The sequence below is a fragment of the Mercenaria mercenaria genome, unplaced genomic scaffold (genome assembly GCF_021730395.1).
Source record: "Mercenaria mercenaria strain notata unplaced genomic scaffold, MADL_Memer_1 contig_3816, whole genome shotgun sequence".
Lineage (NCBI taxonomy): Eukaryota > Metazoa > Mollusca > Bivalvia > Venerida > Veneridae > Mercenaria > Mercenaria mercenaria.
Genome location: NW_026461993.1, coordinates 5,039 through 17,111, shown reverse-complemented (window position 1 = coordinate 17,111; position 12,073 = coordinate 5,039). Strand labels below are relative to the sequence as shown.

Genomic DNA, 12,073 nt, shown 5'->3' with positions numbered 1-12,073 from the left:
GTAAATTCCTTACCCCACCAACTTTCTTATGCAAATGCTGATCGTTTGGACAGAAAAAAACAGAAAAAAGATAAGTGACATGCATCAGTAAGTATTTATCCTTACCAAAATAATGTAGATTGATGTTATCAAATAAATTAGTATGCTTTTCTTCATCCACTTTTCAATGAAATAAATCAATTTTTGTAGCATGTAATTTGGTAAACATCTGAACAAAATGGCGTAACTGCATCAAGGGGAAACAACTTTAATGCAACTAAATATAAGTGTTATAAATTTCGAAGTATCTGCGGTGTACATGCAGTGTACTATTTTCTTGTACAAGTCCCTCCTGCGTACATGCAGTGTACTCCTTAAATTTTCAGAGTCTGTGCTGCGTACTTGAAGTGTACTAGTGACCTCCTGCGTACATGCTGTGTACTCGTCGAAATAGTACGCGGCATGTACGCGGCATGCGGTGTATGTAAAATGTACTCCTCTGTCGTACTACTGTGTTCGCGGCATATACACAGCAAATACGCAGCATGTACGCCACAGAGGCTTGCTTCTGTAAGGGATTATACGACAAAAATACTGTAAATAAGTCACATTTATATGTCATTGCATGTAATATCATAGCAGCAGAAGTGAAAAAAAAATAAAACTTTAGGAAAAGAGTTAAAATATAAATTTCTTGTGTGTTATTTTTTTTTCAGAGATAAAATGTTTAAACATAGCCTGTCTTTGCTTCATGAAGAGGTTGTTAAAGCTAACTCCCTGGTTCGTGAAGCCAATTTTCTGGCCGAGGAGATGGGCAAACAAACAGAATTCCATGTCACTTTGCAAATACCACCCTTACAGAAGCAAGCCTCTGTGGCGTACATGCTGCGTATTTGCTGTGTATATGCCGCGAACACAGTAGTACGCCAGAGGAGTACATTTTACATACACCGCATGCCGCGTACATGCCGCGTACTATTTCGACGAGTACACAGCATGTACGCAGGAGGTCACTAGTACACTTCAAGTACGCAGCACAGACTCTGAAAATTTAAGGAGTACACTGCATGTACGCAGGAGGGACTTGTACAAGAAAATAGTACACTGCATGTACACCGCAGATACTTCGAAATTTATAACACTTATATTTAGTTGCATTAAAGTTGTTTCCCCTTGATGCAGTTACGCCATTTTGTTCAGATGTTTACCAAATTACATGCTACAAAAATTGATTTATTTCATTGAAAAGTGGATGAAGAAAAGCATACTAATTTATTTGATAACATCAATCTACATTATTTTGGTAAGGGTAAATACTTATTGATGCATGTCACTTATCTTTTTTCTGTTTTTTTCTGTCCAAATGATCAGCATTTGCATAAGAAAGTTGGTGGGGTAAGGAATTTACATTATCACAGCAGTTTTGCCACAAGAGTACACAGCATGTATGCAGCAGGAGTACACAGCATGTACGCCGCAGGACTCGGGCCAGGAGTACACAGAATGTACGCCGCAGGAGTACACAGCATGTACGCCGCAGGAGTACACAGCATGTACGCCGCAGGAGTACACAGCATGTACGCGGCATGGGTAGTACACCGCAGGCTCATTTGCATGTGAAAAGTGTATGTGCCGCGTACATGCTGCGTACTATTTCCCGCATACTAAATTCCTCCAGCGTACATCCTGTGTACTATGTAGTCCACAGCATGTACGCAGCAAGTAGTACGCGGCAGAGCTCATTTGCATGTCAAAAGTGTACTACAAACGTACTATCGGTGTATGTGCGGTGTATATCCTGCGTACTATTTAAAGCCCTTGATTTCAGTACACATCATGTACGCATCATATACGCTGTATGTACACAGCAAGAGTACGCAGCAGGCCTTTTTCTTCTGTAAGGGATAACATAAATGTTTCATTCTTCTTTCTTAAACAGGAAAATAAATTGGGAAATGTTAGAAAAAGTCACAACCTATATAAGAATGCACTATGAAAGCAACATGATGTTGCAGACATAGAGGCAGAATGCACCATGAAAGCAACATGATGTTGTAGCCACAGAGGTAGAAATATAGAAATTTAAGAATTTATGTAACAGTGCATCAATGACAAGTAATGTCATACTGCTCAATTTTATGCAGAATCAATCATTCTTTAAGTGCATGAATGGGAAACATAAATTCAATTTAATACTTTCTTCAAGCAACATGATGTGCTTTTATGGGGTTCCTCCTGGGCTTTTAAATCACAGGCAATTGAATAATGTCTCAAAATTTCAGTGGTACATCAATATTTGATCAAGACAGATAAAGTCACCAAGCTTTCTAGTAAGCTTGTTTTAAAACAGATTCCACTGACAAGCATGAGATGTTTGGAAAACATGCATGCCCGCATGGTAGCCTGTTTTAGTCATGAGTAATGTTTAGTTTCAATATAGCTGTGACCATGACCTCTGACCTAATGACTTCAAACAATAGGGATCTAAAACAGGTCTATAAATTTGAAGATCCAAGAGTTATTCAACTATATAGATTAGAAATTGTGTAGAACCAAAAAGTCACTGTGACATTGATCTTTGACCTAGATATGCCTAAATTAATAAATAATTTATAGCAAAACAGTGCTTTATCGCTATTTATACACGATGGGCGGTTATACGTCAGGTGTAATAATTTCAGAGGGCGCAGCCCGAGTGAAATTATTTCGGACGACGTATAACCACCCAAGTGTATAAATAGTGATAAAGCACTGTTTTGCTATAAATTATTTCGATTCTAATATGTTCTTTATTGTAAAATTTATATCAAATATGATGGAACTGTTTCTTAGCGCAAGCATGGCGCCAATAGTAGGTCTTTGTTTATACATGCCAGGACCGGAAATGGTAATACGTCTTGCGGCAGAATTCAGTTCGGGCGAAAATTATTGCGAATTATTCAGCAAAGCGAATAACTAACTCAGTGTGTTTGTAAATTAATCAACACATTTGTGCTATGTGACATTCCGTTTAAAACACATTATTAAGTAAGATATTTCATGAAATTTGAAAGCGCTATTTCTTGATGCGTACATGGCGCTAAATATCACGTTGACGTGACGTCAACATAATATCGTTGTGATGATTAAAGCATTGTTAGTCATATTAGAATGCATATTAATAACATATCAAAATTTAGTTTGTTGGCCTCAGACTTAAGCCTTCTGTAGTCATTGGTCACAACTGTTAGAACCTTTCCTGATTTGAACTACTTTCAGTCTGAAGGTGACCATGACCTTCGACCTTCAGACACCAAAAATAAAAGACATAATCTTCTTGAAAAAATAATTATCCTACACAGTTCACACCCACTGACCTGTGCATCGTCAAGCTATTTACAGGAAATTCTAGGTCATTATGACCTTGACCTTTTGAGACAATAAAACCCTCAAAATAATGTGGTTCATCTTTCCTAATTAATCATATCCTTCCTATCATCGAAGGGAACCATAACAAACATTGTAAGAGAGAATGCTCAAAATCAGTTAAATTCTCCTTCACTTTAACCGATACATCAGATAAAGCAATCATAATAAATTTTGTAATCTAATAGCCATAGGTGCCAATCATCTCTCTGAGAGCATTTCGGATTGTACTAGACTGATAATTTCAACATCAGTCCTGTGTGAAAATCTCTAAAATAGACTGGCTTTTGTCTCTATGAAATTGAATTCGTCAAAAAAGGGAAAAATATAGAAATATAGTTATTATCAGTCTAGTGGCTAGTCTAATTTCATACGTCTTGTACCTTTTTAAAAAGTGTCCTTAATTCAATTTAAGCACAAATCTATCTTATTCTTGTTTGGTTTAAAATAAAGTATTCTAAGAATGTAACAATGTTCACGAAACACCTTGTTCCTAAGTTAAAACTTTGTCCAAAGTAGGACACGTCCCTGTAAAGAGGACAAATTTTAACACAATATTGTAGTTGTGTTGAAATATTCATGTATGCAATGAGGAGTGTTTAGTATAAATTGGTTCAATCTTACAAGTACGGACCTCGTATCATATCAATTATAATGAAACTTCTCCAGACCAGAATCACTACTATGGTGGTTGACTTGAACCATTTCGTTTTGGTGTTTTGGTTTGTTACCCATTTTTTTTTTCGTATCAGCGTGCTTATTCGTCGTTCTGGCATGTTGGTGCCCCCCGAAAGCGTCAACACGCCAAAACGATTGATTTAGCGCGCAGATACGAGTATGCGTGTGCCAAAATGAAATCTGTGAATTTGGCGCTGGCACGTTACACACCAGAACGACAAATAAGCCCATCGATATGACAAGTTTAGTTTCGCAAAGGTTGTCCTGGCGTGTTGGCGCTTCTCAACACACTAGAACGAAATGGCAGAAGTCAGCCACCATAGTACGTATTTTGTGCACTGAAAGATCCCGCTATAACTGATTGCTTCCGGACTTTGCAGCCTCCGCCAGGTACCTGTGACATAGATTTTCACCCTTCTTGTCATTTTTTTTTTTTTATCCGGCATGGCATATTAAGTTTGTATCTAAATGCTCGCCAGCATTGAACTGATTCCAGAGAGGCTCCCTTACAGAAGAAAAAGGCCTGCTGCATACTCTTGCTGTGTACATACAGCGTATATGATGCGTACATGATGTGTACTGAAATCAAGGGCTTTAAATAGTACGCAGGATATACACCACACATACACCGATAGTACGTTTGTAGTACACTTTTGACATGCAAATGAGCTCTGCCGCGTACTACTTGCTGCGTACATGCTGTGGACTACATAGTACACAGGATGTACGCTGGAGGAATTTTGTATGCAAGAAATAGTACGCAGCATGTACGCGGCACATACACTTTTCACATGCAAATGAGCCTGCGGTGTACTACCCCTGCGGCGTACATGCTGTGTACTCCTGCGGCGTACATTCTGTGTACTCCTGGCCCAAGTCCTGCGGCGTACATGCTGTGTACTCTTATGACGAAACTGCTGTGATAATGTAAATTCCTTACCCCACCAACTTTCTTATGCAAATGCTGATCATTTGGACAGAAAAAAACAGAAAAAAGATAAGTGACATGCATCAATAAGTATTTACCCTTACCAAAATAATGTAGATTGATGTTATCAAATAAATTAGTATGCTTTTCTTCATCCACTTTTCAATGAAATAAATCAATTTTTGTAGCATGTAATTTGGTAAACATCTGAACAAAATGGCGTAACTGCATCAAGGGGAAACAACTTTAATGCAACTAAATATAAGTGTTATAAATTTCGAAGTATCTGCAGTGTACATGCAGTGTACTATTTTCTTGTACAAGTCCCTCCTGCGTACATGCAGTGTACTCCTTAAATTTTCAGAGTCTGTGTTGCGTACTTGAAGTGTACTAGTGACCTCCTGCGTACATGCTGTGTACTCGTCGAAATAGTACGCGGCATGTACGCGGCATGCGGTGTATGTAAAATGTACTCCTCTGGCGTACTACTGTGTTCGCGGCATATACACAGCAAATACGCAGCATGTACGCCACAGAGGCTTGCTTCTGTAAGGGAGCTGAAGTCCACTACTTTTAAAGCGAAAGAAATAACAAATGCTCTCTGTGACTCTTTGTTTTACGAATATGCACATCACATTTACTTGAAGAGATACAAGCTAGAATTTTTCCATCCGTGCATTAATTCAATGTTGAATGTAGGAGCACAAATTGCTTGAAATTCCAGAAAAATTGTTCCAATATGTACAGCTAGATTTTATGCTACAAACCCGAGACTTTAAAAACATATGAAGCAATACTTCGGCAGACGTACGACCTTTGCCTGTTTCCGAGGCTTTAAAACATACTAGTGTAGCAATACTTCAGCAGACTTACGGCCTTTGCCTGTTTCCGAAACTTTAAAACATATGCAGCAATACTTCGGCAGACGTACGACCTTTGCCTGTTCCCATCGAAGGGTATTTTCTTTCCAATGCCAACATCGACTGTGAAACAATTACGTAAGAGATTTCATTAATACTGATGATCTCTGTATTCTTTCATAATAAAAAAAGAACTGAAAAAAGTGGTCTCTTAATGCAAGTGGTCTGTTCGTATACATTTTGTACGTGGTATCTCCGACAAGCTTAACTGTACGTTGTATGGCTAAAACTGAGACACGACCCGAATGGTATCGAAGTGAAGTTTCGAACTTTGGAGCCATCATCGGACCAGACGCAAATTTGCCCAAGATACATTTATTGAAAAAAAGGGAAAGAAAAACAATACACCAACATTCGTTCTGCAATAATTATGATCTTGAGACCATATCATGGTAGTTTTGGTAATTTTTCTGCAATCACTTTTCAGTAACTGCATCTAGGTGTAGAAAGCGCCAGCAACAATTGATAAATCTACATGAAGCTGGGTCTTCTTTTGAAATGCAGTTGAACTATTTTTTAATGATTTTGAACCCGGTTTCTGTTCTGTCGGGAAACTGTAGAGAAGATATGAAATATTTCCGAACAGTAAGGAAAGCACTTGGTATCAATAGAGCTAGACTAAGTTGGTCCGGCATGTCCGTATTTAAAAAGATTTCTCTCTGTGTGTTGCGCGGGCTTCCTCTCATTCTGTCCCTCTGGTCAGATCGATCTTTGTCTGTGCCTAGTAGAGGATGAATTTTGCGTCCTGAATGACTATCATTGTGTAACGCGTCTTTGGACGTGTTTGTTTTGAAAAGCAAGCTTTATAAGTCAGGTATAATTTATATAGAAAAAACAATATCAACAACAACAACAGACTGTTCAATGGCATATTTTCAGATAGACTGAATTTAGATCTATTTGAAATTTTAATATTGCGCTTTGTCGATTAAAAGTTGGATAATATTCAGAGCAAATATTATTTTAAAGATTGATGTTGATACTATAGCCCTAAGTTGAAAAGTGACTTTTGTTTTCGCATTTTTTTCAACAAAATGACACTTTTAACTCACCATAACTTATTGAATATACATTACTTTTAAACGGGAAACACAGACGTGTTCTTTGTTAATGCTTCGTTTTATAGAAACAAAGATCTTAAACATTTTTTGCACCAACCGATTCTTGGATCGAAATACTTACCCAAATATAGATGCCAGCAAAAATATCGGAGAACTGTTTTGCCCGCCACGAACTGTTTTTAGCTCGCAACCGGCTTCCATATTTAGACATATACATGATCACGTGACATTGCGAGACGTGTTCACCCTGTTGCCGCCATAAAGAGTTTTTTGTTGTTGAAAAAAAAAAAGAAAATAAAATGTACAAAGGTTTAGCTGGAGATGATTCGAAGATGATTTAGGTATAGATCTATTAGGGGTAAGTTACTCCCATCTTGATTGGGTGGTCAGGGCCCCCGGGGCTCTCCCCCTGGAAAATTTTGAAATTCAGACCTGTATGAAATGTAGTCCAAATAATTGTACTCGAGAGTTGAATATCGTTCATATTTTTTTTGACTTGTCGATAGCCACCGCCGAGGTACCCATACGAAAAAGAAATTTAATAAAAGGTCAATAAATGGCAAACAAAAGGCTAGCAAAAGGTACTTCTATGTTTTGTTAAAACCTTTTATAAGCCTTTCATTTAACAAAATACTAACAAAAGACTATTAAGGATTTCGTGAGTAATACATTTTGTTTACCTTTTGTTTCAGATACTGCCTTTTATTAATGTTTCATTACACTTAGAATTTGAAATTTACCTTTTATTAGCATTGGATTGGACTTATATTCTTAAATGTTGCCATTTGTTTGTATTTCATTCCACTTAGAATCAACACTTACATATTTTGTTTGTATTTCATTACACTTGCTTTCAAAAACAAGAAGTTTTGTTCATATTTCAATACATTTGTAGGTTTGGACGACTTGTTTCACAAAATCTAGCATAAACAAATTAGTTTCATATTTCATTGATATTGGCTAAATACTGCTGCTGCTGTTTTGAATTTAGAGCTACATCTACCATTCACTATGTTCTTCATATACATAATTACACTTCTGACGATTGCAAAGGTTTGTCAGTAAGTAAATGGCTACTGAGCACTTGCAAATGCATAATATTCTTTATCATACATAATCAGCTTTAAGAGAGACAATCTATAAGGCCTAAAAAAAAAATTCTTTGTTTCCGGTAACATGCTCAAAAAAATTAGGGTAGGTAGGTCGGAAAAATTTTTTTTTTTGGAAATTTTTTTTATTAAGGGAGACTTTTCGGAAATTATTTTTATGTCAAAAAGTGATTACAAATAAGGGGGTTATGCCATTAGGGCATCAGTAAGTTGATTTCTAACATCACTGGCCATGTTTAAAGCATAAAAAGGGCAGTTTTGCATCTTTTTGTTAAAAAGTGGAAAAAAAAATTCTCCAAGGCCATAAAAACATTTAGGGTCGGGCGAAAAATTTAGGGTAGGTCGGGATACCGGAAACAAACAATTTTTTTTTACGCCTAAACAGAGACCACTTAAAATAATAATTAAAACTTCTCCTGAAAAAACAATTCCAATGTTTTTCTCATTCCATAGAATTCCTTAGAATTTTTTAAGATAATGCAAAGTTTTCCTAGTAAGATTTTTTTTTATCTAAATTGCAGCAAAGATTATATTGAAAATCTTAAGATCTGTTTGGATTATACTAGGTATCCAAATTAATTGAAATGAAACAAGGAATCTAACTAATTAAAATTGATGTCAATGTTTTCATTTTGTATATTAAAAGGATGTTAATTAGAATTTTATTTATAATTAATATAACAAGATATATCATTGAAAATAGGTCCTATTTATAAATTATATAAGCTATTTATTTTTTGGTTATTGAACACCTCAAACAACAGCACCAGATAATAGGCATTAAAAGTCATTTCATAAGTACAACAAATTGTAAATGATATTATGCTTTTGATATAGTGTTACATCCTCATAAATGAATTAGTCTATTCTTTTGATGACTGGCAGTGATTAATTATCCTGCTTTTACAGCCTTTTGATATACTGCTGTTCAATGTATACACATGTGTTAACACACAGAGATACAGCTTATCTGATCAAGATAAGGACCAATGAAAATACAGGCTTCTGAACCGTTTTACACCTGTACAGCAAAAAATAATCCCCATCTTTCTGCTTGCTTTTTTTTTCTCTGAGATCTTTGCAAATGCTGTGAGCAAATAAATGGTCAAATTTTCCCATGAACTGTATACTTATATATTTTAAGAACATAGATATTCCCTTCAGTAACTATATATTGTACCAAAGAAAATGGCTCATGAATACAAAAATTTGAATGTAAACAGGAAGTTCGTTGTTCATGTTGTTGGAGGTTAATGGAATAAAGCTAACTTGAAACTCTAAAATGCTTTTAGAGAGATATCAGGTAAGAGTTTCAAACTTTCTAATGTAAAATTTAAGTTTTACAGCTATATGTCACAGATCTTGAATAAATAGTCTGAAGCAGGAACTTTATTCATCTCATTAGATTGAACTTTCGATCGCCTGGTTACAGGTAACTTTTTCAGGTAAATGTGAATGATAGATAATTTATAATGCTTCTAAGAAAACAGTTAAATATTCAATACTTAATTGTTGCAGTTCTCAATTATTTTTTTTTTAAAAGTACAAATATGTCAGTAAAATCACTCTGAACCTAGGACTTACAACAGCCTATAAACATTTTCAGATGAAACAGTACGTGTGCATATATGTATGAATTGATGTAGTTGGAGAAATCAGAACGCTTCAGTGCATGACTATGCTACAGGATGATACAAGATCCCAGACAGAAATTCGATCAAGGATCAAACATAAATTACATAATACTTCAACTAAATTGTAAGTTAAATTTGCAAACAGTCTTATACTATACAATTACTATAAAAGGTTGATAAATTGTTTATTTTGTTGGGGTTAGCCTCACACTGAATTTAAAGGTTGATCATAATACACCAATATTTTGTCAGTTCTAAATTCTAAAATTTCTTTTTACGATTGTCTGATAATAAAAAAAAACAAAACAAATAACTTGCTTTATTTTATGGTGAAGCAGATGAGAGATAGTACCCACAAATGGTGCTCTCAATATTTTCATTTCAGTGTCCAGTAAATAAATAAATAAATGGTTTTGATACATGTAGAATGTTTAAAACTGGCTTTAGAGTTGTCATTTCACATACTACTGTACTAAGTTAGGAATATTGTATTGCCTAAAATTATATTTTAATCGCAATTACTAATATAACTCATTTCTGTAATTATGTTATATCATTTTCAGAAATGAATGGCTGGAATGAAGTTCCTGACCCTTGTGATGTTTTGGAAAAGCAAAGAGACATTCTGATGCCACCTTGTATTGAGCCTGCAATACTCCAAAATGATTTTGTTGTATTCATAATTTTCTATCAAATAATCTTTTAGTTTAATTTTAAAATTTAAGTTAAGTGAATTTTTATTATTCTTAACCACAAGTGTAAAAGCCGCTGGCAGATGTGTTATTCCCCTTTGAATTTTATTCTTTTTGTTTTTTATGAAACCCAGATCTGTCTCAACATTAGATTAAAATAATTTTGTAATGATACTATTTCTTCTTTTTTTGTTTTGTGTCAATATCAGCAATGTTTTCCAATGGTTTTCCATCAAACCTTTCCAAACTTTTGCAAAGAATTCTTCTAAAAAATTCCTTCAACTTTAATGCGATGAATTCCAATGTTCAAAGAGTTCCATGGAATTCCAACTGCATTTTCACAGGGCTGCTCCCATGGGTATGTGAGTTTAAATTTAAATTAATTTTCAGACTTTTTTTTTCATGCCGTTTTTCCAAACTTTTCCATGGAACATGTACAGACGGGTGTTTTTGTGACATAAACACTTTCTAGTTTTAGTTTATGTTTGGGATCATGCAAGATATCTGGACAGTTTTTTTTTAATTCAAAATCAAGAATATATTTAATTCGGCAAAACAAACATTTTGGTTATCTTACAGTATTTGTTCATTGCTGTGAAATTGATAATTGCATGCATTTAAATAACTTTTTACATTATTCTTTTGATCATAAATATATGTATAAAAATGTATATATTGATTTGTCAATAGTGTTTCATTAATGTGTTCTTACGAAAACTTAGATAAAAGGCAATTGATGATATACCTTTTATTTATGTTTTGATAAAAGGTCTCTCTGCCTTTTATTCATATTTTGTTTCCTATATTTTATTTGCAGTTTGTTTCTCATATATAATGAATGTGAATGCCTTTTGTTAGTATTTTGTTACTACCTTTTATTCATGTTTTGTTTCTTTGAAACAAAATATTAATAAAAGGTCTCTCTGCCTTTTATTCATTTTATTTGCAATTTGTTTCTCATGTAATGAATGTGAATGCCTTTTGTTAGTATTTTGTTACTACCTTTCATTCATGTTTTATTTGACTTTTGTTATCTCATTTGCATATCATTTGCTAGGCTAATAAAAGGTCTTCAAAACATAACATTTTATTTGCCTTTTGTTTCAGCCTTTTGTTACCCATTTTTTTTCGTATGGGTAGACAACGTAAAATATCAAAATGTAAAATCGGCCTACCCGAGGTCTCATTATTTAGACTAGTATGAAATGGTGGTTTCTGGTGTGTTTCTGGGTCTATGATTTTGAGAAAAAATATTCCTTTGTCATTTCTCAGCCAGTGGGGTGGGGGGCGGGTGGGGGGGGGGGGGGAGGGAGGCACAGTAGCCTCGGCCTGGCCCTGGATCCGGGCATGTAATCGCTATATTAAAAGTGGAAAGTGGTCAGTTTAACTTTTTTGTATTGTCTCCCTTGATCTCCCTCTTAAAATACCTCAGCCGCCAGTAAAAATCTAACTACATGTAGTATGAAGTTTGGAGGGTAAATGCTCAGATATTGAAGTTACATTTAGCAAATCTGCCACTATTTTAGCTAAGGTTAAGTTGTGCACCTGCTGTTCTAAAAGGTAAAGGTAAGTTTTATTTACTGTCGCTTGGAGAAACAATATAGAGTAACTTCGGGTATATTCAACACCTTAAGCATAAAAACCGTGAAGCAATTTTCGTTGCAGAA

The 12,073-nt window shown here is 35.0% G+C and overlaps 1 long non-coding RNA gene across 1 annotated transcript; it reads left to right on the top strand.

Annotated features, from left to right (window-relative positions):
* The first annotated feature begins 8,988 nt into the window (after positions 1–8,988).
* Positions 8,989–11,327, top strand: LOC128553428 (uncharacterized). The gene is made up of 3 exons (XR_008369344.1): positions 8,989–9,383; positions 9,687–9,838; positions 10,278–11,327. It is a non-coding gene; the product is annotated as an uncharacterized LOC128553428 (long non-coding RNA).
* The last annotated feature ends 746 nt before the right edge of the window (positions 11,328–12,073 follow it).